The sequence below is a fragment of the Artemia sp. Qi Xiang Cuo genome, chromosome 17 (genome assembly GCF_049724085.1).
Source record: "Artemia sp. Qi Xiang Cuo chromosome 17, ASM4972408v1, whole genome shotgun sequence".
Classification (NCBI taxonomy): Eukaryota; Metazoa; Arthropoda; class Branchiopoda; order Anostraca; family Artemiidae; genus Artemia; species Artemia sp. Qi Xiang Cuo.
The window spans coordinates 33,415,375-33,429,394 of NC_142810.1; positions in this window are offsets into that span (position 1 = coordinate 33,415,375).

The window sequence follows — 14,020 nt, forward strand, 5'->3', positions numbered from 1 at the left end:
GCCTTCTCAGCGGCCTTGGTGACTTTGCCACCATCAGTAGGTGGCTCCTTGAAGTTAACTGACTTGATGACAAACGTCAACCGTAAGATAGAAGAATAAGATGGATTTGATAGTTCTAGCATCCCACATTGGTTAAGACTTTATGTCCTATTCCTATTCGGTTGATAAATGGAAGTACTCTGAAAATGGAAACAATGCATTCTCTGAAAGTGGTTGAAAAGTCTCAGATCAGTTCCAAGAGACAAGCGACGGCCGTTATCGATTTAAACTCACCTGAAGGGGAAGACAAAGGGGTTTTCAGTTGGGAAAGGTCTGTTGACAAAAAAGACTTTTAATAGTTTTCTCGCTACTCCTGGGCCGGATTTACGTTCTTCCTTTTCCAGTATAAAATATAAATTAGTAAACCCCTATGTGTAACGTCATTTCATCCAAATGTTAATGTATTCAAAAGCATGAGACTAATGTATTCATAAGAAAAAGATCCACGACCTGAAAAAATATCGTTTAACTAATATTGTGAGATCACCAGCTCGTGCAACGCCAACCAAAATAAAGCAGAACGGATCTCTAAAAACTGCCCTGGCCAAAGTCCCGTCACAGTCAAAGCATAAAATAACTAAAACAATAGAAAACGAAGTTAAAACCTAACTAAACTTAAGTTAACTAAAGTTAAACTGAATTCTCACTAAGATGCTATAATCACAATGACAGAAGTACACAATACCTTTTTAAAAGTTCACCATGCAGCAAAAGAGAAGCAACTAGGTAAGCTAGGATGACAATCAATCGAATGAGGAGCAGAAAAACTCCGAAAGGGAGGTAAAATAAATTTAGGAACATCCAAACATAACATTTGATTCAAACTTGCTTCTTCTCATTTTATTTACTTGACAGAAATTAATTTTAGTAGTAAGTGTGCAAATTAGCTACCCCTGATAACAACAACTTGATTTCTTACCGTATATTAATCAATCAATTGGGGTGTATACACTGTCCTCTGCAGGGCTTCCACTCTCGAATATTAAAATTCGGGGACAAGACTTAAAAATTCGGGGAGTTTTCGGGAACAAGTTTTCAAGATTCGGGGATATTTCGGAGAAAAAAACAGAATGAAATTTCTTTGTGAAAATTTAGGAGCCAAGAAGTTTCAGCTTCGTTTTCAGGCTCAAGTAGGGTTTGGATCCGCATAGTAAATCAAGCCTTTTATATAGTAGGTTTTAGACCCATAGCAGGATATTTGCACACATAGTTTAAACGCTTATTACTGATATTGTTGCAAAAATTTCAAAATTGTTTTCAAATTTAAAAAAAAATAATGAAGAGATGTGATCTGTAAATCTCAGTAGAAAATTTTCATTAAGTCATTAATTTTGACGACGATTGACACATTCTTGGTTTTTATCTCTGATTTTAAGGTCTTAAGTGTTTACCCCCCCAGAAGTTCCCCCACGGAAAAATTTGACCCGCCCCCACAAAAATACCCCCTGCAGAGAATACTCTCCGCGGAAAGTACTGCCGTGGGAAATACCACCCGTGGAAAGTACCTCCGTGGAAAATACCCCCCACGGAAAGTACTCCCTCTAAAAATACCCCCGGAAAATAAACACCCCTCTCCCCACAGTGGCGGATCCAGGCAGTGAAGGGGGCAACCCCCCCCCCCTAACGTAGTCTAAAGTAGTGTAATTTGCTTAATTAACGCAAGTTTGCGTTAATTTAATTTGCTCCTAACGCAATTTTATCGGATGAATCTATTTTGCGCCCCCTCCCCCCAACAAAAAAAATCCTGGATCCGCCTTTGCCCCCGCGCGGAAAATACCCCCTCGGAACATACATTGTTTTTCATTGTTTGTTTCTACTATGCTTGTCTTTCTTTTGGTTACATCATAATTACTATAGAGTCACCGATTAACCACCAACCCAGTGGCCATCCATATTCCAAATATAATCTGGATACCAGCAATTTTGCAACCTAACCTGTGAACAAAACGTGAATAATTCCTGTCTTGGATAGGACTTGTGGATACTTTGACTTAAGGTGACCCATTAATCTATTTAACTTTGTTAAAATAGTGAATATTTAAATTTTTGGCAACAGATTAGTAAACACTAAACCAGATTACTGGTACTTTTCTCGTTATTGTTGATTATTTTGAATTTATTGTGAAATAATTTCTAATTAGTGTTCGAATTTGTGAGTTTGAATAGCTCAAATGTTTGGAAAAAAAGGAGCCTCCAAAACAACCTCCTCATAGGGATATGAGTAAGTCACCATTTGAACCATCTTCAAAAGCCCTTGCTAGAACCCCCCCCTACAGCTGCGACTGTACCAGCGACCTCTGAAGAGGATTCATACCCTAAACATGGATACCACCCAATGTCCATCACCCTCAACACCTGATACTGAAAAAGATGAAGAAGGCTTTAAGATAGTAAACTCGGCTAAGCGTAGAAGACAGAGAACAAAAAGTCCACCAGATTCAGCATTAATACATCTAACCGATACCACGAACAACTCTTCAAGAAATCCAGCCGATTCCCCGGTAATTATTCAACTAGTTCCCCAATCTGATAATTGCTTGTTTACCAACCGTGATCTACCAAAGTTGCGAGTTTCCCTCTTCAAGACCCTTCGTTGCAACTTCAATATGAATATAAACAGATCAGGATCCCTAGATATCCTTTTGAACGATCCCACATCAGTTAAAAAGGTAATGGAGGTAAAAAGTGTTGAAAATGTTGTTGTCACAGCCCACCTGTGGTCCCCAAGCCTAATAAAAACAAAGATAGTGCTCTACAATATCCCTAAATCATTTCTAAACTCGGACCTGAAGGAAGCATTGATGAATGGAAAAGGTGAATGCATTCCGGTCTCTAGTGTTCATACCCTTGGTCGCGAAACCACTGAAACCTCAAACTTAAAAACTCTGTTGTTTGAGCTTCAAGGACAATTTAATATTGACAAAGTATTCCTCTTTGGCCAACAAAAATCTTTCAAGCCTTACAAAGAAAAGCCATTACAGTGTATTAAATGTCTAAAGCTTGGTCACTCAGATAAATACTGTAGAGAGGATTCCAACATTTGTAAGATTTGCCTTGGCAAGGACCATAATGAGTCAAACTGTCAATTTGACCCAATATGTACTAATTGTAAGGGCAAACACCAGTCCCTAGATAAAAGGAAGCTGTCCCAAATATAAACAAAGGGCAGAGATACTAAGAATAGCAAAAGAGCAACAACTTCCAATCCCTTTTGTAGCCATGCAAGTCTCAAGGACACCAAGAGTCCCCCGTCCCCCAACAGTCCCCAGGCAACCAACAGCCCCTGAACCACCAACCGGCCCAAGGCAACCAGCATCCCCCAGGACCCCAAGAGTTCCCAATGCTTCCCCTAGTGTTGAAAATTTTCAGAATAATCTCATCCGAGACAAAACTAATGCATGATTCCCCTTGATAGCAAGTGCCCCCCAAAAAAACCTGAAGAACCCCCTTTCGGAAAATCCTACGCAAGGAAAGCATCAAGACCGACAAAGCTACCTGGAATTACTCCCCACAGATTTCACACAGTTTCTCCAAATGCTTTGGAAGATGAATCAAACGTGTACTTTAAATTAGCCAGCTTTACAGTTACCTCTATGCTCATCTCCCAATTAGAGTTACCCAATCAGTTGAAATGCATTATTCTGAAGAATTTGGCAAAAACTCACTTTGGCGAGACCATAGTTTCCGAAGCAGAAATTCAAATTGAGAGTGTTTTAAGCCAACATAGGCTGATTGAGTCACAATCAGAACGCCTGACGACTATTTAATGTGTGACTTTTCGTTTTTAACTAATTTATCCCTTTCCAATAACATTGTTTTTAATTATCCCGATATAGATGATAATCAGCATGCCAACCCTATAAGCAGCCCCCCTGGTACCTTAACAAATGCTAGTTGTAAATACCTTGATATTTTCGATTTTGCTACTAATGTGAAGCCAAAACTAGTAAATAATAATTCCCTTAATGTTCTTTGTTTCAACATCAGAAGCATCCGGGATAAGTGGCTCAAGTTTAAAGATTTAATTTCAATTAATGGTGTCTGCCCTTTCGATGTAATAGGATTAACAGAGACATGGCTTTCCGATAATGATGACACTAGTGATTTTTTACTCCCTGGTTACCAAATAATCCATATGCCCAGGAGATTGACTAAGTGTTCTGGTGGTATCTCACTTTACATCCGTTCGAATGTAAATTTTACCAGGCTATCAGAGTGCGAATCTATTTTCTTTACACAACTAAATCTCAGATGTATTTATTCAATAATTGTTAACATAGTTATCGGCCAAAATTCCTATATACTCTCCTTATTTTATAAACCTCCTCCATTTCCGACCTCATGTTTTTGTAATCTGTTTGATGATTTTTCTAATTTTATTAAACTACCCCATAAAAAGGCAATAGTTCTTGGGGACTTTAATTGCAAACTACTCAATGTTGGTAAAAATACTGAATCTGACTCTTTATTTTGAACCGGTAACCGCGAGTGGTCTTCTACCCACGATTTTTTCCCCAGTAGGGTCGATCCTGTGAGATCAACTTCAACATTAATTGACAACATTTTAGTATCCACTTCCCTGGGAAATGACCTGTCCTCAAATATAGTATTTTCGGATCTGTCAGACCATTTTCCTATTTACTTGTCTCTACCTTCGCAACCACTACCTCTACGGTCTAGAATTAATATCCCAACACCTACTCGAAACTACAGTTCTACAAATATAAACCATTTCATCGATTGCCTAAGAACCACTGACTGGTCCGATGTCTTAAATTGTCAAGAGGTAAATTCTGCCACAAAAGGTTTTGCGCAAAGGCTAAGTGGGATTATCCATTCAACTTTTCCTATTCGTAAACCTAACAGGAAAAATATCCCTATTTGCCCCTGGATGTCACATAGCCTCACTGTCTCCTCATATCGTAAAAACAAATTATATAAGTTAGCCTGTAAGACCCGTAGTGATATTGACCTATCTAATTATAAACATTATAAAAACTTATACACTAAACTCATCCGTGAAGCGAAGAAAAATTATAATTATACAAAAATTCTCAATTGCAAAGGAAACCTGAAAAAAATTTGGTCCACCATTAATGATACACTCTCAAAAAATAGAAAATCTAGGTCTATACATATTCTCCTTAAAGACACAAATGGTAGATTAATTGAACCTTTACATGCGCCTGACGCATTTAATAATTATTTTTTTAATGTTCCTCATACTGACTCCCGCTCCTCCTCACAGGCTGTATTCCCGTGCTTCAATTTTAGATCCATGTTTTTTTGCCCAACTGATAGCAATGAGGTACTTCAAATCATCGGTTCTCTCCCTAATAGTTTTACTCCTGACTGTCTTGGATTAAGTAATAAGCTCCTGAAGACCATATCTCCTTTTGTTTACGAGCCCATCAAGCATATTGCCAACCTATCTTTAACCCACAGAGTTTTCCCTGATTTACTAAAGTCAGCCATTGTTATTCCAGTTCTTAAAAAGGGCAATCCAACTGAGATAGGTAATTATCTTCCAATCTCAATTCTTCCTGTTATATCCAAAGTGCTTGAGAGAATCATCTTCAGACGTCTGTCTCCCTTTCTGTTTGACAGTCAGCATTCCGTATCCTTGATTTCTCCTCACCAATATGGCTTTCGGCCGGAATTTTTAATTTCTCCTGCTCTAATTGACGCAAAACATTTCATACACAAACAACTAGACCTTGAAAAAAATGTATTTATTTTTGGATTTCTCCGGGGACTTTGATACGGCCGGTCATAGTGTTTTTATAAGCATATTAAACAGTTAAGGTATTCGTGGTATTCCCCTCTCTTGGTTTGATTCTTTTCTATCTGGAAGGGTACAGAGTGTGAGCTTAGGTGGAGTATCCTCTCAGCCCTTACCTGTTCGGAGGGGTGTCCCGCAAGGTTCTGTTCTAGGTCCTATTTTATTTCTCCTGTATATCAATGATCTTGTTATAGACCTGGGCCCTTCAGTGTATCCTGTATTATTTGCTGATGACAGCAACTTCTTCATCACTGGCACCAATCTACCATTGGCAGTAACCTCTGCCCAAGTCCTTCTGAACAGATTCCAGGCGTGGTGCCTTACGAATAACATGACCATTAATAGCAAAAAAAGTCAAATAGTGTTATTCAGAACCCCCTACAACAAAGACGTTATTCAACCTGCTCTTGGTCTCAGGTACTCCTCCGACATCATCCCACAAGTGGAGGTTGCCAAGTTTCTTGGTGTATTTATTGACTCATGGTTGTCATTCTCTAATCATATTTCTTACATAACAGCAATAATTTTGAGACAAGTAGCTATGATTAACCGTGTGAATTATTTTCTTCCTCCTGACATCCTAGTTACCCTCTATTATTCCTTTATTTTTCCTTACCTTTATTATTGCGGATCAGTTTTGGGAAATACAAAACGGTCCTTCATTAAAAAACTCAAATTTGCCCAAAACCGCGCCATTAAAGCAGTTTTTCGGCTTCCCCGTCTATATCCAACTCGTGATTTGTATTCAGATTTTGGCATAGCTCCACTTGATCAAATCATACAAAAACTAAATTTATCGCTTGCTTACTCTGCTTTCCACAATAATCTTCCACCTCAACTCCTAACCTATTATAATATTAATAATTCGGAAGCCCACTGTCTCCGTTCATCCAATAGAACCTTTAAAATTCCTAAATGCGTTTCTAGTGCTGCCCAGCAATCTCCCATTTACAAATCTATTATTCAATGGAACAAAATTCCCTCCAGTGTTGAACTAGCCACAAGTTTCTGCAAGTTGTATAAAAATGTAAAAAAACTTGATGGTATAATTTAATATTTCCATTTTTAACAAATTTGCTCTAATTAGCCATGTTTTATTCTTCTATTTTTTTTTTCTCTCTTTCAGTGTTACTTTAATTTTTTTTTATCTTGGTCCTTAAAAAGTTATCTTATAGTATATTTATTTTTATTAATGTTTGTGTTATGTTTTTATTCGAATAAATTGAATTGAATGCTTATTGATTGCAGTCTCATTTTTATATCAGCCCATCTATTGCCTGGACATGATATCATATAAAATTCACTTATCCTTTTTCTTCACACTAACATTATTTGGCATTATTATTAACTGACAGTTCGTGATAAGAAAGTCCGGAAATAAAGTAGAAGTTGACAAGAATAATATGAGCCTAATAACCAAATTTTTACTTTCAGCTGTAATGTAAATTTTGTTATGAATAATATTTTGGGGTGACTTCCATTTAAATCCCTTATTCCCTGACCTTGTGTATATTCTATAGCTAAATTGTTTCTCATTAGGAGGGGGAGGGGATGGTGCATTTTTTATGGTAAGGAGATTGTATTTAGGGATTTTTCTTAAGAAGAAATAAATTATACCACAGTTTCTTAAAATTCTTTTGTTTCTATCTCAGAATTAGCCTTCATACAGGGTTACCAATTGTTCAAGCATTAGAAGTTGTAAGAATAGGCCTAGATATTAAAAAAAAATTACTTAGCTATACCGAATTCGAGCAGAATATATTTTCCGTAAAATTTTTTTTCGCCTAACTAACAGCTTTGCAAAACCGTAAAATAATCCTAAAACTGCAGTTTAAAATATTGCACCCACTGAAAATATTGCACGGGTGAAGGGACCAGAATAATGATTGTGAGGGGAGTGCTGGGTGAATACGGATAAAAAAGATAAGAACTTAAATTTTACACACCGAATGAAAAAAAAAAAATTGAATGGTAAGAATTCCTGGCAAAAAGATCAATTCCTTCAATATATTATGCGATCAATCATCAATAAACATTAATACAGCATGTACAAAATCAAAAATAGCAAAAGAAAACGAAATTTAAATTTATGATTTGGCTTTCAAAACAATTGTCCTTCTTTAGAAGTTCAATTTCAAAACCCAAAATCCAACTGAACAACTTCAAATATAATTAAACAACTTCAAATATAATTCGCGGCTAATTTTGTCAAGATTGTTAAGACTACGAATTAAGTAAACGCAAGAATCTTTTTGCATTTGGAATACTCCATTCGAAATGGTTTAATCTAAATGCAATAAAATGATACTTTTGTGAACATACGAAGAACCGGTTATACTTACTAGGGAATGCATATTTATCTCTAGGCAATGGTAAAGGTTTGTGGTAATAAAATTTTCGTTCAAAGTATAATGTCCACTTTTAGGACCCAGGATCTCCAATGTCGAACGCAGTAAACAACACGACCAAGTAAAGATAACCTCTCAAGAGGAGAAAGTTTGCCGTCGTAAAAAAAACGCGCCGTACGCTTTCCATAAGCCAAAGATAAAACTGTGTTCCTTCGCTTCCAGTAACACGCTGTTTCAGGTGTGCACGGCGGCACGAAGGAAGGGACACCAGCGACGGTCAGTTATTACCCCCTCATTTGGAGCATCATGTAGTTTGACCTTAACATTAAAGTACCAAGAAAATGCTCTCTACCCGACTGTTCCAAGGCTTCAAAGATTGCCCTTGAGTCGTTAAATTACTCATTTTATTACTTATCTCGCTGTTCCTGGACAAACATCAATTTTGGCACTTAAATCATAATTGGAAAATTTTTTCTCCCGATTTTACTAATGGTCGCAAAAACTCGTTTTCCTTGTAAAACTCGTAAAAACTGAAAACATTCAGCTTTTGTTAATTAAATTATTTGCGTACATGACTTGTTTGGTAGGTCAAAGTTGCCCCCCCCCCTCAAAAGTATTAAATTTTAGAGACATGGCTAAAAATCCTGGAACAGGTCTAAATGATCAATTCACACGGTAAAATTACCGTTTTTGCAGGATTCTACTTTTTGTTTCTGGAAATACGGGAATATGAAGGCATTCCAACATTAACCATGCTCATAGTTACACAAGAAATAGAATATAAAATGAAAGAACTATTAATAATCCTGAAACTATTAAAGACAATAACCAAAGGCCTACCTCAGGGAGCAGTCCTCAGTTGCCTCCTTTTTGCCCTATATGTCTGGGACATGAACCTCCCCCACACGAATCTACAATATGCTGACGATGTGGTGCTATGGTCGTCTGGCAAAACCTTTGAGATAGCACAGTCAAATTTGCAAAAGTAACTTTTCCAATTTTAAAAATTGTCTCAGCATTCAGATTTACTCATTGCACCTACCAAGTCAAAAATAATCTAATTTCACCGAAAGCGGAACCAAGTTAATGCAAAACTAACTCTAAATGGAACAACTATTCCAGAAGATAATCATATCAATTACCTAGGTCTCATGCTTGACCAAAAACTTAATTTCCACCACCACATTTCAAACACAATAAAAAATGTTATAGAAAAACAAATATACTAAAAAGACTTCTTTCCACACCCTGGGGATGTAAGGAGAAAACCTTACTCCAGTTTTACAAATCACATATAAGACCCCATATTGACTATGGACTCATCGTCTATGCTGCATGTGCAAAGACCCAGATGCAAAAATGGAAACAACAGAAAATGATATAATACGTCTCATATTTGGTCTTAGGAAACCCACAAGCACCAAGTTTCTGCTTATGGAGAGTGGATTATCAACAATAAAGGAAAAACGTAACTTTCTTTTGATAAAAAATCTTACAAAAATTGAATCAAATAGCTCACACGCCCTATATAATTGGCTAAGAAATCCAGTCATGAATTAAGGCATTGTAGAAGAATATAGCAACATTCAGAAGAAGTTACCCGTACCCGTAAAGTCTATTGCACCTGCTTTCCTCCATTCCCCTCCATGGAGTTGGCCAATTCCAATAACGAATACTAATTTCTATAAGTGGAATAAAGATTTAACCCCCATTTCTTTTGTCCAGAAAAAATTTGCTGAACTGAATACAATTACCTATAAAAATCACTTCCAAATATTTGGGGATGGATCAAAAATGAATGATAAGGTAGTAAGTGGCGCTTTCTGTCCTCTCCTGAAAATTGCACGAGGTAAGAAATTATATAATACTGTATCTAGAATGTTTGCTGAGTTAAAAGCCTTAATTATGGTATTAAAAAAACTTATAGATAACCAACATTTCATTGAACATTCAAATAATATTATAGTATATTCCGACTCTTTATCAAGCCTTGAGTTGCTGGCTTCAGCTCCTCAGTATAATTTGGACATTGACACTTATCATTGTCTCAGTATTATAGATAAACTTGCTTCAAGTGGCATAAGAACTTATTTTCAGTATATTCCTAGCCACTCTGGCATAAGTGGTAATCATCAGGTTGATGAAATAGAAAAAAATGCTATAAATATTGACCAGCCAAGTGGGAGACCAATCCCGATTAGAGATATTTACCGATGGAGACTATCAGATATTAATTTTAATAAAAATAATCCTATCTTTTCCCCCTTTCCCAATAACTGTTTACCTAAAATTTATCTTATAATTTGGTTTAGAAAAAATGGAATAACTCTTCCTGCAGTCTTATATAAACTTCCTAATTAAAGGGGTTAATTTCATAAACCCTCTATTTGCAGGCATTGAAATGTGAATAATTAAACAATTATGAACATTGCCTATTTGAATGTAATATGCTGACGTCTGCACAACAAACCCTGCTTCGTAAAGTGTTAAAATGCTTCAAACACCACAAAATCTCACTATCAACCAAGATCCTAGCCAACTATACCTGCACACAGAGCATAGAAATCGACATCTATCATCTCATAATTGAATTCCTAGAGTCGAAAGATCTACTGAAAGATATCTGAAAATATCCAATAAATATGGGGCAATCAAGCCAGTAGCTCTGTAGCCCACAGAGTGAAACAAAAGGAAAAGGGCTAAATAGTATTACTGAAAAGTCCTGCTGCTAAATAGAAGAAGAAGAAGAAGAAGAATCCCATTTTGGGCTCTAGAAAAAGACCTTTCCCTTGCCTATGTAAAATCATTATTTCATGAATTTGAGTCTCAGAGATATATCCACCCTCTCCCAATTTTTGTGGATGGCTCAAAAACAGATTCCAGGACTGCTTGTAGAGTCCACTTCCCATCTGTAGGTATAGCAGCTGCTGAAAGGCTCCAAAATGATGTGAGTATCATGACAGATGAAATAGCTGCCATCAACATTGCATTGGAAACCATTATAAAGATGCCAAACCCCCCAAGAAACACCCCGCTTATAATTTATTCAGACTCAAAATCAGCCCTTGCCTCAATATCACCAGAACATTCAGATTACCCAGACAATGATACCTCCACCACTCTTGTACTATTGAACCAACTACTTAAACAAGGTATATCCACAAAATTCCAGTACATCCCAAGTCACATGGGTATTAAAGGGAACCACAAGGCAGATGAAATAGCTAAATCTGCCCTTCAGTTTGAAATAATTTCTGGAAGACCTATCCCAGTAAGAGATGTAAACCATTGGCGCCTAAAAATTTATCTTGCAAACCAATGCCCACCAAACCTTTCTCCATTTACATCCCGGAAAGACTCAAAGATGTACAACAGAATACAATCAAATGCTACTGGCCTTAAAAGCCAAACTTATCACTATCAAAACACAACCATTCCAACAGTAATGAGCCCTCTTTGCCGCCTATGTCAAACCTATGATGAGACCATCAACCATGTTCTTTTTGGTTGCCCTGTGGCAACTCTCAACCATAAAAAAGAATGGCTAACTTTATCTGCTATACTCAAGCTAACCCCTAATATTGACCAACTAACACAAAGGAGACACTCTTCAACTGATGATGCTGAATTGTTCAAAGCTGTCTTTAACTGCCTAAATATAGGTGGTTTCATCAATGATGTATAAAGCCTATTATTGAATAATAATAGTCTAATCTCTATATTCGATTTCCCAGGACACCCCTGACATAATCATACAATACGAAAAAGGTTAAATGGATTCATCAGAAGCCTATAATTGAAGAAGAAGAAGAAGAAGAAAAGATTAATTTTCAAAAAAGTTTGATCCATCCTGACAAACAGGATGCACAACCAAACATGCAATCCCCAAATATATGCTTATTCATTCTAAACTGTAATGCAGTTCAGGCCATGAACATACATCAACTACAGAAAACGAAAATCATTGCAGAATTGGCAAAAATCTATATCCCTTATATTATAATCGTTCAAGCAAAAAAAAGATCATGCTTTACAATCAACAAACTTGACCATTGGGACACAGTCTAACGAAAAGTAAATCGGCTTACTAAATAACCGCAACGCTCCTATTAAACAAAAGATCGCCCACTCAAAAGCAAATGAATTAACATCTCTATTTTCATAATATCGATTTTATTAATAAGGATTGCCCTCAGGAAAATCATTTCACGAAAAATCAACAAATTAAGTCTCTTGGATATACTATCCTGAGAAAGGATAGATCATCAGAGAGAAAAGGAGGTGGAGTAGCTTTATTAGTAAAAAATAATATAAAATTCTGTGGCATCAATTTTCCAGATTTTGCAAATGATGTTGATGCAATTGGTATCATTGTTTGGCTGAATAATACAAAAACCTACATAATAAGCTTTTATAACACTAATGGCCAAACTACAGATGCCATGGATTTCTTTAAATATATAAATAATTCTAATATGTTAAAAAATATCATTATTTGTGGAGATTTCAATGCCCACAGCCTTTTGTGGGGGAATAAACCAGCAAATAAAGCTGGTAAATTGACTGAGCATATGACTTCAAATAATAATGAATTAGCTGTTGCTACCCCTCCAAACCTGAATACATATTTCAACCCCAAAAGTGGCAGATTCTCCACAATTGACCTTCAAATTGTGTCATTAAATATTTTGAATAAAATTTATATAAATAAAATTGATAGTCTAAGTACTGACCACTTTGCTATAGTTTGCTCCCTATATGACCCTGCTGAAACTCTATCACATACCTCCAAATGTATCAACACTAAAGCAAATTGGTCTATGTTCCAAAATAAGACAAATAATGAAATTACAAGTTTCACCCAAAATTCATGCATTTCAAGCACAACAGTTGACACACATTCCTGCTAATATGATATATTGCGTTATTCATTTCCTGGATTGAAAATGGACTAGTTATATACTCGGATCCTGGGCGTGGTTGGTAACTTGGGTTCATAGGAATTGGGGACATTTTGCTTCGATTATTTGATGTTAGCTTATTAACAAAAAGAGTGGCAAATGGCTTATCTTTTTCATTATCATTGTCATAATTGGTTTTATTATGTATAAGCTCATACAGGAGTGGGTTGGGGGAAGTCTTTTTTCCACAGATGTGGCTTATAACTTTATGTATAATTGGCTCATGTGTTTCTCTGGAGACATTATTTGCAAAATTATTCCAGTATTTATATTTAGCCTCTATTATAGTCCTTTTTAGATTAGATTCTGCTTGTAATTTTTTTAAATATGTAGTAGGTGATGGTTTTTTTATGAAGTCTGTCCTAGCTGCCTTTTTTATTCTCCATTTATTTTGGCAATCATTTGTCCACTATGGTTTAGCAATGTGTTTAGGGAAGGTTTTCTTGGGTGTTGTCCTGGGGATAGCATGATTAGCTGTATTTATTAGTAAAGATGTCAAGACTTCAGCATGTGTGTCAACTGTTGTGTTTGAAATGCATGAATTTTGGGTGAAACTTGTAATTTCATCATTTAGCTTATTTTGGAACATAGACCAATTTGCTTTAGTGTTGATACATTTGGAGGTATGTGATAGAGTTTCAGCAGGCTCATATAGGGAGCAAACTATAGCAAAGTGGTCAGTACCTAGACTATCAATTTTATTTATATAAATTTTATTCAAAATATTTAATGACACAATTTGTAGGTCAATTGTGGAGAATCTGCCACTTTTGGGGTTGAAATATGTATTCAGGTTTGGAGGGGTAGCAACAGCTAATTCATTATTATTTGAAGTCATATGCTCAGTCAGTTTACCAGCTTTGTTTGCTAGTTTATTCCCTCACAAAAGG